This window comes from Anoplolepis gracilipes, unplaced genomic scaffold (assembly GCF_047496725.1).
Source record: "Anoplolepis gracilipes unplaced genomic scaffold, ASM4749672v1 Contig29, whole genome shotgun sequence".
Classification (NCBI taxonomy): domain Eukaryota; kingdom Metazoa; phylum Arthropoda; class Insecta; order Hymenoptera; family Formicidae; genus Anoplolepis; species Anoplolepis gracilipes.
The window spans coordinates 32,841-41,700 of NW_027328676.1; the positions used below are offsets into that span (position 1 = coordinate 32,841).

Consider the following 8,860-nt stretch of genomic DNA (forward strand, 5'->3'; position numbering starts at 1 on the left):
ACTTTAATAAAAATTTACATATTTAAATTTATATCTAAATTAAATTTATATAAAAAAAAAAATTAGATATCAAAAAAATTGATTAAAGTATCTTCTCTAAATAAATATTAAAAATAATTTTTTTATATTAAATTTTATTTATTTATTTAACTCTTTTTCTTTCGAGAAATTTATTTATCAATAATTTTTTTTAATAAACCCTGATACAAAAGGTACATTTAACTAAAATTACTTTTAAAAATTTTTTTATTTTCATTTACATTACATTATCATTAAAATTAAAATAATTATTTTAAAATTTTTTACTAAAACTTTTTTTTTTTAAATATAATTTTATTTAATAATTTATAATATTTTTTCTTATATTTATTTATTATTAATAATTTATTTATTAATTATAATAAAATTTAAAAAATTTTTAATTAATCTTTTCAATGTAAATGAAAAATTTTTATTTAAACTAAAATTTTTTTTTATTCTAAATACATTTTCCAATATATTTACTTTGTTACGACTTTTTCCATAAATTTTTATTAATGAAAATGACGGGCAATTTGTACATATTTTATTTAAAATTCAATTTAAATATTTTTTTAACTTTACAATTAAATTCAATATTTATAAAACTTTAAAAATTTATTTCAATTAATTAAATTAAATGTAACTCATTTAAATCTTAACTATTCTACATTTTGATTTGAATTATAATTATAATTAATTTTTAAATTATTAATCTTTTAATATAATTTTTCAACAACAATATATAAAAATTAAATTAAGTAATTCTATTCGTGGATTATCAAATTAATCAACAAGTTCCTCTAAATCATAAAATACCGCCAAATTTTTTATTTTTAATGATTAACATTTAATATTTAATTATATTTTATTTTCATTTAAATAATAGGGTATCTAATCCTAATTTATTATATAAATTTTTTTAATTTTATTATTAATTTAAATAAAATTATTTAACTTTTAATATCTATTCATATTTCACCATAAAAAAATAAATTAGTTAAATATATTTATTTATTTATATATTTTATATTTATATATAATTATTTAAATTTATTTTTATTTAAAGTATAAACCGCAATTGCTGGCACTTTATTTATTAATAATAAATTATAATTTTCTATTATAAATTTTTATTTAATTAATTATTATAAATACTAATTTATATATTATTAAATTATTTAAATTTTATATAATTTTTTAAAATTTTATTTATACTTTAAATTATAAAATAAATTAAAAAAAAAAATTAATTTTGTAATTATATTTATTAATTATTAAAAACAAATTATGAAAATAATTTAAATTTAAATTTAATATGAATATAAAATTTAATTTATAATATACATAAAAAAAAATTAAATAATATTTCCCCCCCCTTTTTTATATTATTATCATTATTATTAATTATTAATAATTATTTAAATATATTAAAATATTTTATTAATAAATAATTTTTTTTTTCTATATTTTAGGTTTTTAATATTTTAAATTAAAAATAATGATTAATAAGTTTTAATTAATTAATATTAAATAATTAATGTTAATTAAATATTTTAAATATATATAATTAATTATATATTTATAAAAATAATTAAAATATTTTATTAACATTAAATAATAATTATTAAATAATATTAATGTATATATAAATAAAAACTTAAATTTTTAATTTTTTTTACTTTCTATAAAATACTCTCCTTAAATTTATATAAATAAGATTTTTAATTATTATTAATTATTTTATTTATAGATAAGTTTTTTAATTTTAATTTTAATAATATATTTTTTTTTTATAAATACATATAATTAAAATAGTCAATTATTAAATTTAAATAAAATTACTCTCTCCCTCTGAATTTTATTTTAACTAATTATACTTTTTTAATTCTATAATAACTAATTATTTTTAAAAAATCAATTTTTATAATAATTGTATTTATAATATTTTATTATTTAATTTATTAATTAATCTTTATAACTACTATAATTTTAATAAATTCTTTTATTATTTTTACTAATACAAATTTAATTTAAATTATTTATTTAAATTTACTTATAACCTTTTTTTAAATTAAATTTACTTATCATATTTAATTTTAACTAATGATTAATAGTCAATTTTCAAAAATATTATACTAATTTATATTTATTTAATTAAAGTAAGTAAGCTAATTCTCTAAGCTTTTAGGTTCATACCCTAAATATAGAAATTTTATCTTTCTCTTATTTAATTAATTATTTTTGCTATTTAAATTTTATTAATAACTAAAAATTTATTTAATGATATGCCTGATAAAATTATTTTGATAGAATAAATCATACATAATTTATATATGTTTTCATTTAAATTAATTTTTTTATATTTAATAGATTTAAACTATCTCAAAAAATTTCAAAAATTTTTATGCTTCATAATACATTAAAATATAATATTAATATTCAATATTTATTCAAAGTTTAATACAACTAAAAAATTAATTTTATTTATATGCATCATAATTTATTCATAAAATTTTTTTTAATGTCTTATTTAATTTATTTTTCTTTTATTTCTTTATTTTTATACGATTTATTAATAATTTGTATTATTATGGAAATTAATAATTTTTTATTCATTTGTTTTTTATCAATTAAATTAAAAAATAAAATAATTATTTTTTTATATTATCTCATTCAAGCTTTAGCTTCCTTAATAATAATGTTAACTTTAATTATTAATAATTTTATATATATACAAATAAATTTTATTATAATCAATTGTTTTATCTCTATTATAATTAAATTAGGGATCCCCCCATTTCATTCATGAATCCCTTCTGTAGCTATTTTTTTAGATTGATATTCATTATTTATTTTTTTAACAATTCAAAAAATTATTTCCTTTATACATAATTTCACTTATTAACCCTCCAATTTTTTTACTATATTTTATAATTTTAACATCTGCATTTATCTCCGCCTTTAAAATAATTAATTCAATAAATTTTAAAATTTTATTAAGATTTTCTTCAATTAACCAAATGTTTTCTTCGATTAACCGGATAAATATTAATTTTAATTTATTTTAAAACCCTAATCTGATTTTCATATTTAATATTCTATACACTTATCCCATTAATTATTATTATAATTTTTATATATTTTAAAATTTCATTTAGATTTTCTTTAAGTAATAACTTTCCTTCAATTAATTTTAATTTAATTTGTTTGTTATTATTTTTAATTTAAATTAATAAAAATATTTTTTTAATTTATTAAATTTATTTTAATTTTAAAATTATAATTAAACTATGCTAAAATAAATAAATTATTAAATTTTTTCAAAAAATTTTAAATTTTAAAACCATTTTTATAAAATTTTTATAAATAATATTAATAAATTTTTTAAATTTTAAAATTAATTTATAGATTATCCCATAAATTTTTAATATAAATCAATATATTTATTGTAAATAAAAATTATTTTAAACTTTAATAAAAATTTACATATTTAAATTTATATCTAAATTAAATTTATATAAAAAAAAAAATTAGATATCAAAAAAATTGATTAAAGTATCTTCTCTAAATAAATATTAAAAATAATTTTTTTATATTAAATTTTATTTATTTATTTAACTCTTTTTCTTTCGAGAAATTTATTTATCAATAATTTTTTTTAATAAACCCTGATACAAAAGGTACATTTAACTAAAATTACTTCTAAAAATTTTTTTATTTTCATTTACATTACATTATCATTAAAATTAAAATAATTATTTTAAAATTTTTTACTAAAACTTTTTTTTTTTTTTAATATAATTTTATTTAATAATTTATAATATTTTTTCTTATATTTATTTATTATTAATAATTTATTTATTAATTATAATAAAATTTTAATAATTTTTAATTAATCTTTTCAATGTAAATGAAAAATTTTTATTTAAACTAAAATTTTTTTTTATTCTAAATACATTTTCCAATATATTTACTTTGTTACGACTTTTTCCATAAATTTTTATTAATGAAAATGACGGGCAATTTGTACATATTTTAATTAAAATTCAATTTAAATATTTTTTTAGCTTTACAATTAAATTTAATATTTATAAAACTTTAAAAATTGATTTCAATTAATTAAATTAAATGTAACTCATTTAAATCTTAACTATTCTACATTTTGATTTGAATTATAATTATAATTAAATTTTTAAATTATTAATCTTTTAATATAATTTTTCAACAACAATATATAAAAATTAAATTAAGTAATTCTATTCGTGGATTATCAAATTAATCAACAAGTTCCTCTAAATCATAAAATACCGCCAAATTTTTTATTTTTAATGATTAACATTTAATATTTAATTATATTTTATTTTCATTTAAATAATAGGGTATCTAATCCTAATTTATTATATAAATTTTTTTAATTTTATTATTAATTTAAATAAAATTATTTAACTTTTAATATCTATTCATATTTCACCATAAAAAAATAAATTAGTTAAATATATTTATTTATTTATATATTTTATATTTATATATAATTATTTAAATTTATTTTTATTTAAAGTATAAACCGCAATTGCTGGCACTTTATTTATTAATAATAAATTATAATTTTCTATTATAAATTTTTATTTAATTAATTATTATAAATACTAATTTATATATTATTAAATTATTTAAATTTTATATAATTTTTTAAAATTTTATTTATACTTTAAATTATAAAATAAATTTAAAAAAAAAATTAATTTTGTAATTATATTTATTAATTATTAAAAACAAATTATAAAAATAATTTAAATTTAAATTTAATATAAATATAAAATTTAATTTATAATATACATAAAAAAAAAATTAAATAATATTCCCCCACCCCCCTTTTTTATATTATTATCATTATTATTAATTATTAATAATTATTTAAATATATTAAAATATTTTATTAATAAATAATTTTTTTTTTCTATATTTTAGGTTTTTAATATTTTAAATTAAAAATAATGATTAATTTGTTTTAATTAATTAATATTAAATAATTAATGTTAATTAAATATTTTAAATATATATAATTAATTATATATTTATAAAAATAATTAAAATATTTTATTAACATTAAATAATAATTATTAAATAATATTAATGTATATATAAATAAAAATTTAAATTTTTAATTTTTTTACTTTCTATAAAATACTCTCCTTAAATTTATATAAATAAGATTTTTAATTATTATTAATTATTTTATTTATAGATAAGTTTTTTAATTTTAATTTTAATAATATATTTTTTTTTTATAAATACATATAATAAAATAGTCAATTATTAAATTTAAATAAAATTACTCTCTCCCTCTGAATTTTATTTTAACTAATTATACTTTTTTAATTCTATAATAACTAATTATTTTTAAAAAATCAATTTTTATAATAATTTTATTTATAATATTTTATTATTTAATTTATTAATTAATCTTTATAACTACTTTAATTTTAATAAATTCTTTTATTATTTTTACTAATACAAATTTAATTTAAATTATTTATTTAAATTTACTTATAACCTTTTTTTAAATTAAATTTACTTATCATATTTAATTTTAACTAATGATTAATAGTCAATTTTCAAAAATATTATACTAATTTATATTTATTTAATTAAAGTAAGTAAGCTAATTCTCTAAGCTTTTAGGTTCATACCCTAAATATAGAAATTTTATCTTTCTCTTATTTAATTAATTATTTTTGCTATTTAAATTTTATTATTAACTAAAAATTTATTTATTAATGATAAGCCTGATAAAAGGATTATTTTGATAGAATAAATCATACATAATTTATATATGTTTTCATTTAAATTAATTTTTTGATAATTAAATATTTTTTGATAATCTAAATATAGAAATTTTATCTTTCTCTTATTTAATTAATTATTTTTGCTATTTAAATTTTATTAATAACTAAAAATTTATTTAATGATATGCCTGATAAAAGGATTATTTTGATAGAATAAATCATACATAATTTATATATGTTTTCATTTAAATTAATTTTTTTATATTTAATAGATTTAAACTATCTCAAAAAATTTCAAAAATTTTTATGCTTCATAATACATTAAAATATAATATTAATATTCAATATTTATTCAAAGTTTAATACAACTAAAAAATTAATTTTATTTATATGCATCATAATTTATTCATAAAATTTTTTTTAATGTCTTATTTAATTTATTTTTCTTTTATTTCTTTATTTTTATACGATTTATTAATAATTTGTATTATTATGGAAATTAATAATTTTTTATTCATTTGTTTTTTATCAATTAAATTAAAAAATAAAAAAATTATTTTTTTATATTATCTCATTCAAGCTTTAGCTTCCTTAATAATAATGTTAACTTTAATTATTAATAATTTTATATATATACAAATAAATTTTATTATAATCAATTTTTTTATCTCTATTATAATTAAATTAGGGATCTCCCCATTTCATTCATGAATCCCTTCTGTAGCTATTTTTTTAGATTGATATTCATTATTTATTTTTTTATCAATTCAAAAAATTATTCCTTTATACATAATTTCACTTATTAACCCTCCAATTTTTTTATTATATTTTATAATTTTAACATCATTTAACTGCATTTATTTCCGCCTTTAAAATAATTATTTCAATAAATTTTAAAATTTTATTAAGATTTTCTTCAATTAACCAAATGTTTTCTTCAATTAACCGGATGAATATTAATTTTAATTTATTTTAAAACCCTAATCTGATTTTCATATTTAATATTCTATACACTTATCCCATTAATTATTATCATAATTTTTATATATTTTAAATTTTCATTTAGATTTTCTTTAAGTAATAACTTTCCTTTAATTAATTTTAATTTAATTTGTTTATTATTAATTTTTAATTTAGCCAGAATTCCCCCACTAACGTTTTTTATTTTTAAATGAACTATAATCTATATTTTTTTATTAAAATTTTTTCAAATTTTTATTTTATTTTTATTTTAATGATTTTAAATTCTTTCATTTTAATTTATGTTTATATTAATTTAATAAATCCAATAATATATTTTTATTTAATTATAATTAAGCTTTTTAATAAACCAATATACATATATAAATTTTTTCACTCATATAGATTATTTATTATTTTCATGATTTTAAGCTTAATCTTTTCATTAATTATAATTTCAATTTAGTTTGTATACAATTTTTAAAAATTAGATATATAATTTTCACCCCACTTAATCAATAAATTTTAAATATTAAGATTTTAAGTTAAATTTATAAACTTTAAATTTTCAAAGTTTACACAATAAAATTTTTAAAAATTTTTAAATTTTAAAAATTTTAATATTTTAATTTTTTATTAAAAATTTCTTTAAATTTGCAATTTAATATTTTTATTAGTTAAACTATAAAATATATAAAAAAATTTATATTTTTATAACACATTTAATGTAATATCAGAAAATTAAAATTTTCTTAAATAAATTTACAATTTATTACTTAAATCAGACATGATATCTATTATTATCTCACTTAAACTTAGTAAATAATTTTATTATCAATAAAAATATACTATGAATAAGTGACTTTATTCAACTAATCACAAAGATATTGGCATTCTATATTTTTTATTTGCAATTTGGGCTGGGATAATCGGATCTTCTATAAGAATAATTATTCGTTTAAAATTAGGATCATCTAATGCACTAATTAATAATGATCAAATTTATAATTCAATAGTTACTAGACACGCATTTATTATAATTTTCTTTATAGTTATGCCATTTATAATTGGGGGATTTGGAAATTTTCTTTTCCCTCTAATACTTGGTTCACCTGATATAGCCTACCCTCGAATAAATAATAAGTTTTTGACTTCTACCCCCTCACTCTCTCTACTTTTATTAAGTAATTTTATTAATGATGGAACTGGGACTGGATGAACAATTTATCCCCCTTTAGCCTCTAATACATTTCACAATGGTCCTTCAGTAGATTTAACAATTTTTTCTCTTCATATTGCCGGAATATCTTCTATTCTAGGGGCTATTAATTTTATTTCTACAATCTTAAATATACATCATAAAAATCTCGCAACTGATAAAATACCTTTTCTAGTTTGATCAATTCTCATTACAGCAATTCTCTTACTTTTATCCCTCCCAATTTTAGCCGGAGCAATCACAATACTTTTAACAGACCGAAATTTAAATACTTCATTTTTTGATCCGTCAGGAGGGGGTGATCCTATTCTTTATCAACATTTATTTTGATTCTTTGGTCACCCCAAAGTTTATATTCTTATTCTCCCAGGATTTGGGCTAATTTCCCATATTATCATAAATGAGAGAAGAAAAAAAGAAACCTTTGGTGCCTTAGGAATAATTTATGCTCTTATAGCAATTGGATTTTTAGGCTTTATTGTTTGGGCTCATCATATATTTACTATTGGGCTAGATGTTGATACCCGAGCCTATGTTTCAAACAGAGCCTATGTCCGCAGAGAACCTGTGTCATCCTGAATGTATTGTTGCCCCACGCCTTGTCCAGCCACTCTGCCAGACAGGGCAGGACGGCCGATATCGTCCTCTCCCCGGATGTTGGGGGGCGCTCGTGCAGCGACGCGATCCATCGCTGCTCGAGAGACTTTTTCTCCTGGAGCTTCCAGGTGCCCTGTATCCTGGCCGGGATTTTGGTAACTCCTCCCCTGCGTGCCGCGGATTTCCAGTCATACAGACGTCTGTATGAATCGGCGACCATATGCAAAGGGGGTAGTCCGGCCAGGATGGTGGCCGCCGCGTCCTATAGCATCGGACG

The 8,860-nt window shown here is 14.7% G+C and overlaps 1 pseudogene; it reads left to right on the plus strand.

Moving 5' to 3' along the window:
• Positions 1-7,651: 7,651 nt before the first annotated feature.
• On the plus strand, positions 7,652-8,565 carry LOC140675972 (cytochrome c oxidase subunit 1-like; annotated as a pseudogene).
• Positions 8,566-8,860: the final 295 nt, after the last annotated feature.